The 13263-nt window shown below is 48.2% G+C and overlaps 1 long non-coding RNA gene across 6 annotated transcripts; it reads left to right on the forward strand.

Moving 5' to 3' along the window:
* Nucleotides 1–1472: 1472 nt before the first annotated feature.
* Nucleotides 1473–12557, forward strand: LOC122443014. 6 transcript variants are annotated; one of them, XR_006269869.1, is made up of 7 exons: nt 1473–1946; nt 5032–5207; nt 8644–8729; nt 9985–10166; nt 10758–10918; nt 11208–11292; nt 11894–12557. It is a non-coding gene; the product is annotated as an uncharacterized LOC122443014 (long non-coding RNA). The 6 variants fall into 6 exon arrangements; XR_006269870.1 differs by having other exon boundaries at nt 1473–1896; XR_006269871.1 differs by lacking the exon at nt 5032–5207 and having other exon boundaries at nt 1475–1896.
* The last annotated feature ends 706 nt before the right edge of the window (nt 12558–13263 follow it).

The following is a 13263-nucleotide window of genomic DNA, read 5'->3' on the forward strand; positions in this document are numbered from 1 at the left end:
TCCGTGTTTCTGTTTATGACTATATAACCTGCTTTCTCCCAGCCTGCTGATAACAGAGGAGTCCTATGAACCATTATCACTCAGTAACAACCTGATAAATGCAAGTCATCTGTATTTCAGGGGGCAGTTGGTGGTGGTGCCTGGGGGGACCAGGGAGCAAGAGAAGATCAAGAGAGGAGGACAGGGTGAAAGGCCGCCTAGCACCACTGACCTCGTCTAAAGACTCCCTACACACACACACACACACACACACACACACACACACACACACACACACACACACACACACACACACACACACACACACACACACACACACACACACACACACACACACACACACACACACACACACACACACTGAATCCCCTAAACTGTGTCACATGTCTAAATATTTAACTTTAGATTTAAATTCACTTGTAAGTGAAATAAGTTAAAAAATTCAGTTCCTCAGTTGCACTAGCCACATTTCAAGACCTCCTAAGCCAGATGTGACTGGTGGCCACTCTAGAGAACAATGCAGATACAGAACGTTTCCATCATCACACAGAGCAAAGGCAACGATACTGTGGGTCTACATAGAACACTACTCAGTAGCCTGGCATCACAGGGCTTTCTGGTGGGAGTTAGTCATACACAGTACTAATAGAAACTCAGCTTTGATGCCCTCCCTTACCTTCACCTATGCTGAAAGAGGGAACCAGGCTGGAGCAAAGACAGAAGATATACAATTTCAAGAAATGAAATTGTTTTTCTTACGTGAAAGTTTCAGAAAGAACAGATGGCACTTTGTGAAAAAATAAGAATCTGGGATCAAAGAGAAGGAAAGAGCCAGGCATGAGCTGCAGGGCTGCTGTGGCTTTTCCCTGACCATCCCGGCCAACTCAATAGGATCATTGTTATTTCTGTGAGAAACATAAATGTTCTTAGTTTCAAGATTTGGGTTGCAGAGAGAACTCAGGCTCTTATATTCAGTTGAAAAGAAGATGCTTGCTTTTACCCAAATTTCTTATAGTTTCCCATCTTGCCTGCTTGCTGGCTGTTTTGTGTATGAAGCAGAACAGATAAGCTTTGACCTTGGAGCTGCTCCGTGGGATTTTCTGCAGATGGTTCTCAATAATAAGGTGTGTGCTCATTTGTTTCTAGGTTCTTTTATTTCAAAATAAAAGTGCAGCCAAATTGACCCATGGGGAGAAAACAGACTAGGCAGAAAATAGCATCTCTTGAGATTTCTTAGTCTAACACTTTCTGATTCCACCCATGAAATTGTCCCACCAGGATGCTGGCAATAACAGAGCAGGCCAAGCCAAGGGGAGGTCAAGCAGAGACCTTGGTTCTGGGCAGGCACATGTGAGGGCCAGGAAAGTCAGCTGAGGCTGAGTGGCAAGGGCCATGGGTTTCGAGTGAGAGCCAGAGTCCTGGAGGTCAGCGAGAGGGCAAGCCCAGCTGTTCCAGCTGGCACCTCAGACCTGGGCACGGGCTATTCTGCACCAGCCTGGAGGAGTGGCCTTGAGCCCGAGGCGTTATCTGAGCGGGGCTCCTGACCCTGATCGAGGCTGACAAAGAGGTGGAATCCTGGCCTAGGAGAGCTGAGAGGCCTCTTGGGGTCCTCCTCCAGTCTGCCCCTAGAGACCCTGAAGGTGGGCAGCACCCTGGGTGCAGCTGAAGCACGGAGCCCGGAGACTTGCACATACCGCCTAAAGTTTGGTCCCCTGGATCTGATCTCAGAAAGTCTGAGAAACACTCATCTCTTCATCCGGTGGTTTTCGGGCGGATCCCCTGACGTCTCTCCATGCTTCTCCGGAGCTACAGAGGATGCAGTCGAATGAGGGGGAAGGACTGAACGGCTGAAACTCAAGCCCTCGTCACCTACTACAGTGCTTATCCAACTCTTCGGTATGAAGTGCTGTTCGTGCATCACTCCTTATAATCACTCTGTGAAGTAGGTAGGGATGAGAAGACCAAGGCTTGGCAGATTAGCAGCTTGTTCAAGGTCCCAGCACTTTTAGATGACAGAGCTGGAATGCGAATGACGAAACTCGTCATCGTCTTGGGACCCCAAGCTTGAAGAAGGTCTATTTGAAATTATGTATTATTGAGTGTCTTGTAATATTTAGTCTATAAAGGTGTGGCAACACATGTCTAGTCTTTTAAAAAAAAAATTTTGTTTATTTACTTTTGGTTGTTCTGGGTCTTCACTGCTTCACAGGCTTTTGTCTAGTTGCGGTGAGCAGGGGCTATTCCAGTTGCTGTGGTGGGCTTCTCACTGCGGTGGCTCTAGGGAACACGGGCTTCAGGAGCTGCGGCTCCCAGGCTCTAGGGCACAGGCTCCATAGTGATGGCACACGGGCTTCGTAGCTCCAGGCAGGGCACGTGGGGTCTTCCTAAATCAGGGAGCAAACCCTGGTCCCCTGCGTTGGCATGTGGATTCTTAACCACTGAATCACCAGGGAAGCCCTGATCCCTACCTTCTCTACAAAAAGAATCCAAGGCCCAGAGAGGTGACCTTGTCATCACAAGGTCACAAAATGGGGACACAGAGTTTGGTGATCTGGCCTGAACAAGGCCGGTGGCTTCCCTGAGGGGCCAGCTCTGGACTCAGCTCTGTCCCACCCAGCAGTGTGCCCTGAGCCAGCAGTGTGTGTGACCTTTCCACCTGCGGACTGGAGGGCTGCCACCTGACGTCCCGAGGCTGGCCTACAGCATCTGCCAAGAAAGAGCTGTGGCTGCTGAGGGGGGCTGGATCAAGTACTAGGGACATTTAGCCTCCGGGGAAAGCAAAGGTCACGGTTTATTCATCTCCTTACGAGGACCATGGCTCTTGTTTGCCCACCCTCTGTCCCTACTATTGCAGTGGAATCTGATCCTCTGTCATTCTCTTCTGATTAATGTCCATGTGTCTTGGGGCTTCCTGAAAGGGTGAAATATTTTCTTCTCAAGGTGGCTGTATTTCAGATGCTGGTGACTTATTTCTTCTTCCCTGGGGCTGGTTCATCAATCACTTGGAGATGTTTTGCAACCGAACAGCAAATGCATTTCTCAGAGCAGCAGCCTCCACCCTGATCCCCAAGCCAAAGTCAGGCAATCAGGAAAGGGCTTGGGAAGTAGCCAGCCCCTGTCTTCCAAAGCCCACCATCTGGGAAGTGAATGAGCTGCCTGCTGCTCTCCCTGGGGAGTGGACACAGCGCAGGAGGCCTGCTTCTGGAATGTTTGGGTGTCTGTTTGCTTACCATCCCTCTGGGGGGAAGAAGAACGGTTTTCAAAGCTGCACACTCTTTGCTTGGGGAGTCCAGCTGAGCCTCCAAGTTAATTTATTTGACTAAGTGTCCAAGAAAGACCTGGTGTTTTTTCCAGGGCTTCTGTCAAAACTCTTTCCATGCTGAGAAATCAATTTTCCTCAGTTGGCTGAAATGGCTTTACAACATGTACATTTGAGAGGCCTTCATTCTGTGAGATATTCTTGAATGATGTGCCTCTAGACACAGGCTCTCTCTTGGAGAGACTTAAGTTAGATAGGGTCATGACCTCGTTTATGGCTGCCTTGTCCTCTCAGGTTTCTAAAGAGGGTGCTTCAACTAGGTAGCCTCTCACACCCCTTTTTGCCTCCTAGCACATGGATTGCACACACCTTCTGCTTGCATTTTTCAAAGTGGTAATATCCCTGATATGTCTCAGCAGAAAGTCCCATACTAAGCAAACCTGCCCAAGGAAATCTGCTATTTACATGGAGTCCCCACTGCAGTACCACCTGTCCATAGGAAAGCCTGGGAAGGCAGATGCATAGATAAAATGAGGGCGGGAGAACAGGGTGAATTTTGAAGGCATCAGCTGTAGGGGAGGCAAACTTTGGCCTTTACCCTCTTAGGGTTCTTTTTGACTGGGCCTACGAACTAAATGGACATAAGGCAGATCAACAGGAGAACAACATACACATTTATTTAACACGAATTTTATGTGACCTGGGAGCCCTCATAAAGAAATGAAGACCCCAAAAGGTGAAACCTACTTGCTTTTACATTAGGTTAAACAAAGAGAGGCAGTTATAAAGTGAAACTATATAAGTTATGTGGGGAGGTGAATGGAAGATAAGAATTTTTTTTTTATCAAGATCTTTTTGTGTAGAATTCACTCCATCTCAGCTTATCCTTGGTGACACGAATGTTACTTCCTTCTGGTGTAGGGAAGACATCTTTCTATAATTTTTTTAAAATTTTATTGAAATGTAGTTGATTTACAACAGAATGTTAGTCTCAGGTATGGAGCCAAGTGATTCAGATATTTGTTTCAGGTTCTTTTCCCTTACAGTTTATTACAAAATGTTGAGCAGAATTCCTGTGCTGTACAGTAGGCCCTTGTGGGTTATCTGCTTTATATATTGTTGTTGTTCAGTCGCTCAGTTGTGTCCAACTCTTTGTGACCCCATGGACTGCAGCAGGCCAGGCTTTCCTGTCCTTTACCATCTCCCAGAGCTTGCTCAAACCCATGTCCATTGAGTCCGTGAGGCCATCCAACCATCTCTTCCTCTGTCATCCCCTTCTCCTCCTGCCTTCTATCTTTCCCAGCATCAGGGTCTTTTCCAGTCAGTTGACTCTTTGCATCATGTGGCCGAAGTATTGGAGCTTCAGCTTCAGCATCAGTTCTTCCAGTGAATAGTAGTGTGTATATATATGTTGATCCCGAGTTCCTAATTTATCCCTCCCCACCTTTTCCCTTTTGGTAACCATAAGTTTGTTTTCTATGAGGAAGACATCTTTCATGTGGGAATTCCATCTCCTGCTTTTAAGAAAAAGAAGGACAGGCAGTGTCCTTCTTGTAGTTTTTCAAGTGCCTTTACCTTGAAATAGTTAATTTGCCAAAGTGGCCTGTTTGAGGTGGGCATGTTCTGAGCCCCTTTCCAATCTGGCGTGAAGGGAGGCAGTGTAGGGGATGGTTAAGAGTGTTAGACTTCTGACCAACCTGGGTTGGAATCCTGGCTCTGTCACTAACCAGCTGTGTCTCTGTGAGCAAGTTCTTTTCCTCTCTTTTTGGCAGCTTCCTCTGAACATAGAACTTACTTCATGGAGTTGTTGGAATGAAATGAGCTCATGGATATAAAATGTCTCGCACTGTGCCTGGCGCATAGTATGTGTTCAATAAATGTCAGCTGTTATTATTCACTCCTTCTTGGGAAATACCAGCGACCCCCAGCTCAGCGTGGGGATTTGGCGGTAAGGTTTGGATTCATGCCTGTCTGCTTTCTCAACCACTTGGGCAGCCATGCTTCCCTGGGAAGTTGGTGAGTAGAGTGGGTTCCTCCAGCCTGCCACGAGACCTTGGGGTCAGCTTCCTCCAAGCAAGGAGGCTGGAGGGCAAGTGGTTTATTCAGAGCGGACGTGCTCCTCCGTCTCCTGCCAGCTCGGTCATTTCAGAAGGGCTTTCCTCCGTCTCCTGCCACCTCAGTCATTTCAGAAGGGCTTTTTCAGTTAAGTAAAGAAAGGAGAGACCAATTACATTCAGCTCTGCCTTATGGAGAGAAGACTTGCTGGTATCTTCACAAGCTCTGCCCTTCCCAGAGCCTTCCTCCCAGCCCTCCCCCAGACCCCGAGGCAGAACACATGGATCTCTTTTTCAATCTCCTCAAAAGAAGGATGAATGACTCTCAGATAAGTACATAAATGGCAAGAATAATTAAATCCGGCAGTGTTTGAAGCCGAGCCCTGGCCTAATATTGTCCTTCTACCCCCACGGGTCTCTGCTTCCTGGCCCATGCAGAGTCCTTGAGCAGAAAGAAATAAATGCTTCTGGCGGGAGGTGAGGTGCAGTCAACCATGTTTATGAGCTGCAGGGAACGTTCCCCAGCCAGCGCCTCCAGGGCCGTCCTTTGGGTTGAGGCAGCTATCTAATAAAAGACCATTTTCGTAATCAGTGTTCAGTGAAAACTGTTTTCATTTATAGAAACAGTGAAGCCACCTGCTATTTAAAGACCGCCCCCCCCCCCCAGCCTTTCTTCTTCACCCCAGGGAGGAATCTTCCAGCTCACTCCCTCAGCCAGCTGTGTCTTGTCAAAATTCCAATCTCCTCCCTCAGAACCATAAATCTCTCTGACTGTCCATCCCATGAGCCTTGCCTTCTTATCCTCAAGTCTGGAGTCTGGGATTATGGCCACACCTACAAAAATAGGTTCACCCAAAGCAGTCAGTTGGGGGGGCACTCAGGGCACCCTAGCGAGTGAGGAGTACATGGACGGTGCAGCTCCTTCTGAGTCTCCACTCGCTGATTCACTCCCTGCCTGATCCCACACATCTCCGCTGAGTCAGGCACTGGCAAGCGAGAGGGCGGAGCGGAGCGAGGAAGGGAAGAAGGCGCTGCTGCAGAGATGGGAGCACGGGCACCCCGAGGAAGGGCCTTGGAGCCAACAGGAGGAAGAACGCAAAACAGAGAGAGGCCAAAGCTCCCTTAGCTCGCCGGCTTGGGGAATGGGGCCTTTGGGTTAGTGGAAGTTTCTAGTTATGTGTGAACACAGTCTTTCTGTCTTAACCCTTAATTTAGAAAAGCTTTTTACTTAATGTTAGTTCACTTTCTTATCCCCATTGCAGACAGGGAATATGGGATCGGACGGCATCTGAAGGGGCAGCAGTCTGGACGTGAACTCTGACTGCAGGCCGGAGAGTCTGTGGAAGGAAGCACCCCAGCCTGGGTGGTGAACTACACATAGAACCCTGTGTTTACCCTGAAAGTGGGAGCTCTGCTGTAAACTTGCTTTTTCATGCTTTTGACTCTCTTGCTCATGGATTGCTGGGAATTTTTGTGTTCAAGTTTAACTACTAGTACACTCAAGGAGAAGGGGGTGGCGGAGGATGAGATGGTCAGATAGCATCACCAACTCAAAGGACATGAATTTGCACAGACTCCAGGAGATCGTGGAGGACAAAGGAGCCTGGCGGGCTGCAGTCGGAGGTGTTGCAGAGTTGGACACGACTTAGCAATTGAACAACAACACTCCTATTCATCCTTCGAATCTCAACTTGAAGGTCACTTCCTCTGTAAAGGCTTTCTAATTACTCCTTCCTCTTTCCCTGGGCCCTCCCCATTACTCCCTCTTTGCTGAGCATACTGTGTTTAAATACTTTGTTAATAAGAGATGCAATGGGCAGGAAATTGAGGAAGAGTTTTATCTATGTATGACCCTGCTTGTTAAGGAGCTGAACTCCAAGTCTTTGCTTTGATTTTAGAATAGTAATAAACTAATTACATGTGAATTCCCAGAAGGCAGAAAATCCCAGCTCCTGGCCAGAAACAAGGGAGCGAAGGAAGGAGAAATTCTATAAACAGATAAAAGGAGAGGGAAAGAAATCATTTATAAGCTTGGTGATTTTTATCTTAATTCTGAGACTTATTCCATGTCTGTTTCCCTCTGATCTGTAAAAACAGAGTGCCTCCTACAGTGTTTCTGAGATCTGAAACAACTCAAAGAGATGATATTTCTCTTTCTATAAACCAATCCACTCTCTGAATGCCCTGTAGGGGATTGGGTGGGGCATGAGTTTAGGGAGGAGATCAGTCGTCTGTTACTAAGATCCAAATAGATACAGTATGAGATCTGTGGAGGTTGACTCTCAGGACAGGTTGGAGACCACCCGAGAGGTAGACGGTCAGCTGCACTCACCATTTTCCAAGTCTCTGTTCTGTGGGCCTTGATAGAGAGTCAGCACTGCAGCCCTGTTGGGCCGCGACGTGGGTCTGAGAACAGAAGATCAGGAGCAAAGCAGAAAGGCAGGATGCTGTGTGGTGACCCGGGCCCGGCTGTGCCACGTCCCTGGGCAAGGAGACAGTTGCCTGGCCACGGGCCCCAGAGGGCTGGGGATGGGGCAGGCAGTGCTGTTGGGGATTAGCTCCATCTGCCCTGAGCTCAATGGAAACCCCGCATCCTTCTCCTCCTGGTGCTGGCCCCCCGCAGGTCCTGGCAGCCTCATGTCCATCTGGCCATGATATCAAGTCTAATTTACATGAGGGGCCTGGCGATCCTCTTAACCGCCCTCTGAGAAAGTCTGCTATGCTTTGCTTAGTTGCTCAGTCGAATCCAACTTTTTGTGACCCCATGGACTGTAGCCTGCAAGGCTCCTCTGTCCATGGCCTTTCCCAGGCAAGAATACTGGAGATCTTCCCAACCCAGGGATTGAACCCAGGTCTCCTGCATTCCAGGTGGATTCTTTACTAGCTGACCCACCAGAGAAGCACTTTAAGAAGGCCTACATGTTGCTTGAAACCAACCAGCCCACAGCCCTCTTACACTGTGGGTTTTACAGACGAGGGAATGCACAGTGAAGTTCCATCTCAGAGGTAGTGACGCTGTGCGCTCAGATCCCCAAAGTGGATGGGGTGTCTGCCACCCCAGCAGACAAGCTGCCCACTGTGAGTGTGCGCAGAGTTCCACCCAGGGGATGAAGCAGGACACGCACGGCGGGTTCCCTCGGCGTGTCCTGCCTCCTCTGGCTCCCGGAAGGCAGGGCCTGTCCTTACTTCCCTGTTCTCAACATCCAGCACAGAATCTGCCAAAGGGCAGGTGCTCAACAGATGCTCCCTGAAGGAATATAATAAGTCTATTTTCAGAATTCCATTATGACTGGATCATGGCTGGCCCATCGTCTCTTTTCTCCTTTACAGGGATGAGCTCATGGAATGTTCCCCAGTCCCCAGCAGCTCACCGGCTGAAGGAGGAAACAGAGCTGGACTCCGTCTTAGGCCAGGCTGTGAGCATTAGGCTACACGCATGTTCACCCTCCCAATGGACTCTGAGCTTTGCACCCGGTGTCTATAGAAGTGGCATACCAATGGGAAACCAGACCCTCAGGACTTGTACTTGGGCTCTCCGTTGCCTAAAAGAATATGCTAATTATCTCTGTAAATTCCTATATGTTTATCGGGTTATGACCACAGGCCTATTGATAAATGTCCACTGTTTATCTAGTCTTATGACACATGAATCATGGGTTGACTTTGATCGTATCTCTCTTTTACCTTGTCCAGACTAGTTTCAAGGAATTTGGGGAGGTGGGTTTGAGCAAGTACACTTAGGGTATATAAGGTTTTCACAAAAACTGGTCGGGGTCCTTGGCTAAGAGGAGACTCTGCCTTGGGCCCGCCACTATCTGCAATGTCCTTCTGAGTGAGTTTGTTTCCTGGCATGCGTGGCTACAACACGGTTACTCAGCTAACACCACCTCGCTGAGAAGGTGGGCTGCTCCCATGCCGGGTCCACTGGACCTCCTTCAATTCACTCCTTCCTCCCTCCTCCTTGGCTTCCTCCCTCCGTCTTTCCCTTCTGGCAGAGTGACCAACTGTTTTGTTTGCACAAGTCTGAAGTATTTCCCAGGACACAGGACTTACTATGCTGAAATCAGAAAAGTCCCAGCAAACCTGGGCAGGTTGGTCATTTGACCCTCCCTTTCCCTTCCAGAAGCATGTAATGGACTGATTCTGGGAAAGCACAGGCCCAGGCTGAGTTGCGATGTGTTGACTGGTTTGGCGGGGTAAAAGAGCTAATTACAGAGCCGCACCCCCTTTGCTCTGGAATGAGGAGACATTAATGACATTTCTACTACCTTCTCATCAGCCTCTTCCTCCCATCTGTATCCTGTATTCCTCTTCTCTACGTCTAAAACATTTCACTTCCTTTCTTATCACACCCCCAGTCTTGATTTCTATCACATCTGTGATATAGAGCCCAAATGAAGCTAGAGTTGGGGGTCTAGTGCCTTTTGGCCTAGGATTCCAAAGTTTGAGGTCCGTATTTACCCCACTGGGCAGCTCTTGAACAAGCTCAGGTCTCCCAACCCCTCTTCACATCCACTGTTCAGATTCTAGGGGAAGGACCTTGGATATTTAGTGGGGATGTACTCACAGCCTGCTTCTTGGTCAGTTTTGAAATGGGGTAACTTCTGTTCTCTCTGATTTTTCTGGTCTTAGTGACTGACTCACTGCCCTGGGAATCTTTGTTTCTCACAGAGGTTGCTGAGACCAAGGGTGATGACAAGTGTGAATGAATCGGAGCCTGTCCCCTGTCCCCTCAGATTCACGTTGGACCAGGCTGTGTGAACACACACCCACTGCACATGTAGTTGGCTCTCCTGATGCCTCAGCTCCTTGTTAGCCTGGCCGTCCAGCGGGGAGTGCTGGAGGGCTCAGTGGTGAGTCCATTCGTTTCCGTACAGCGGTCTGTGTTTCCTGATGAATCCAGGCCACTTGCATGCATGCATGCTAAGTCACTTCAGTTGTTGTCTGACTCTGTGCAACCCCATGGACTGTAGCCTGTGAGGCTACAGTCTGTCCAGGCTCCTCTGTTCCTGGGATTCTCCTGGCAAGAATACCAGAGTGGGTTGTCATACCCTCCTCCAGGGGATTTTCCCGACCCAGGGATCAAACTTGTATCTCTTACATCTTCTACGTTGGCAGGCATGTTCTTTACCACTAGTGCCATCTAGGAAGCCCAGGGCACTTGGGTTTCTCTAATTTGATTGGGTACATTATTTCTCTCCAGCACTGAATTAGAGGGTAATTGAAACTGATGACTTGCAAGTTAGGGTTTTTATTCTATTCCTTTAAAAGTAATGTTTTTATTTATTTAAATGGATTTATTTTTTTAATTAATTTATTTATTTTAATTGGAAGCTAATTACTTTACAATATTGTGGTGGTTTTCGCCATGCATGTTTTTAAAAAGTTTCATCTTGTCCTACGTCTGCCCTCCACTCACACCTTAACAACATATTCTTTTCCAGCTCGTATACTAGAGATGCCTTGGCATGAGCCTAGGGTAGAAGTCTTCATCTGGCTGCAGTGGAAAGAGATGCTCATGAATCTACTTCAGGAGGGCAGGTGGCCTTGTCTCTGGCCCACCAGCTTTGACAGCTGCATTATCACTTCCCTTGTGGCTCAGATGGTAAAGAATCCGCCTGCAATGTGGGAGACCTGGGTTTGATCCCTGGGTTGGGAGGACCCCTTGGAGAAGGGAACAGCTACCCACTGCAGTATTCTGGCCTGGAGAATTCCATGGATTGTATAGTCCATGGGGTCACAAAGAGTCAGACACGACTGAGCAACTTTCCCTCTCACTTATCACAGCCCACTGAGCTGCCTTAAGAAAGCCTGCACTAGAGGAGGTGGAGGCTGGTACCCCGTTTGCCTGCAGGCCCCTCAGGAGCCTGTTCTCATCTGCTTTATGATGACAGGTACAGAAGTGACAATAATGATGAAGACGAGAAGGAGGAAGATGTGATCTGAGTGTCTGACCAAGTAACACCATGCACTGATTTGGTAACTGAAACCATTTCACTGGGAACATGCAATTAACATCCTGGATTGATTGGTAGCAGCTGTTTAAACTGAGTGGCGAAGGATTCTGGAGTTGTGTCCAGGGTCACTTGCAGACAATGGGATGACCAGTTAGTGATGTCAGGTGTAGCCACAAAAGGGCGTGAGGAGGAGAATTTCCTATGCTCCTCATCCATGGGGTTTCAACCAGGCTTTGTCTGTCTCTCCCCATTCATGGCAGCTGAGTCACCTTAGCTCTTTCAGTTTGTATTGGGATGTTTATGGGGGTCCCAGACCTGCTTGGTCCCCCTCCACTGCTCTCCTCCTGGACTCGGGGTGCTCCGTTGTGTTTGTTGACTGCCTTAGAGCTAATACTTCGGGAGGGCTAGGAAAGCGATTTTTCTTAGAGTAAACCTTGCGTCCCAGCCCCCACCTTTCCCCTGCTTCCTGAGGGGCACAGTTGGTCTTTCAGTGAAGGGGCTGATGTCATGATGATTTCAAGTGATTTGGCCCAAAGACAACACCTACTCCCTGAACAATATCCATGAAAACTTACCACAGTTACTCGAGTGAGTCACATTTTCCCTGTGAATGTGATTTGCAGATGTCAGAATGAAGTCCCACCAGGACCGCCTTCTGAAATGGAACTTCCAGAAACAGCAGACAGACTGCTGATCAGCAATCCCAGAAAAAGAAAAGCCGCCCATAGACCAGCCAGGCCTCTGATCACACGAATGAATGCTACGTTTCCAAAGAAACTGAAATCAGCATGGAAAATTTCTCTTACAGAAAGATTCGAGCTCCTGGTATACCTGGTTACCTAATGAAAAGGAATCATTCCCCCTCCCCGCAAACAATGTTCACCAATACTGGCTCATGTGATTTTCATAATGACCCGAGGTTGTGGGCTGTGGATACAGGCTATGAAAACGTTCTTCCGCATTTTCTTGTTGGGCATAGAGACGCCCATGTGACCTTGCATCTCAGTGCATGTGGCTAGTGAATGATGGAGGCAAGCCTGGACCTTCTGGTCACTCCTGGGCAGTGTTCTGTCACCCCATCCTGCCTTTACAAACTGGAGGGAGGCCACCTAAGTAGCAATCCATTTATTTTTCTTTCAGAGAGAAATGTATCTTTAAAAAAAATAACAATAAAGATCAAAAAATTCATCTAAATCAACATGAAGAGGTATTTTGGTTATATTTTATAATAATTCAAAGATATTTTTAAAATGTAAGAAAACTGAGGGGGCAGAGGAAAGTAGAGACACAAAGAAATAAGAAGACACACACCCAGCTTGCCATGCATGGCCATGATTTACGTGAAATCACAGCTCCATTGTGTGGCTTTTAAGGATGTAGAGATGTGATTTGTCATTAAGTCCTTTAGTCATGCTCAAACTCTGCGACCCCATGGACTGTAGCCCACCAGGCTCCTCTGTCCACGGAATTTCCCAGGCAAGAATACTGGAGTGGCTTGCCATGCCCTTCTCCAGGGGATCTTCCCCACCCAGGGACTGAACCCACAGCTTCTGGTTGGCAGGCAGATTTTTTTACTACTGATTATCCTGGGAGGCAAAAGGTGTGATTAGGGTTTCACAAATATAAGCAGAAATATTGTCAGTACTTCTCCTGGGACCTGGTGACATTGAGGATAGAATTTGGGCCCAGAACCAGAGGTCTCTTAACCCGGGCCAAAGACAAGGGAGATAAATTCTTTCAGTGGTGTCATGTTGAACTTCCAGATCTAAGCTATTGCCCTGGCTTCCACTCTCTCTTTATAATGATGAGCAGGAAGAATACAAAGGGTAAGAGAAAGCCTGGGAAGAGAAAGCAAAGCCCCAGCCTTTTAACAACAGCTGAGAGTCACCTGGGAAGCTCAAAACCCACAGTGCCTGGCCCCGCCGCAAACCACCTGAGTCAGAGCCCGGCGGCTGGACCCGGGTATCAGTACTGCAGGCCCCGCCAGAGCGAG

This window comes from Cervus canadensis, chromosome 6, assembly GCF_019320065.1.
Source record: "Cervus canadensis isolate Bull #8, Minnesota chromosome 6, ASM1932006v1, whole genome shotgun sequence".
NCBI lineage: Eukaryota > Metazoa > Chordata > Mammalia > Artiodactyla > Cervidae > Cervus > Cervus canadensis.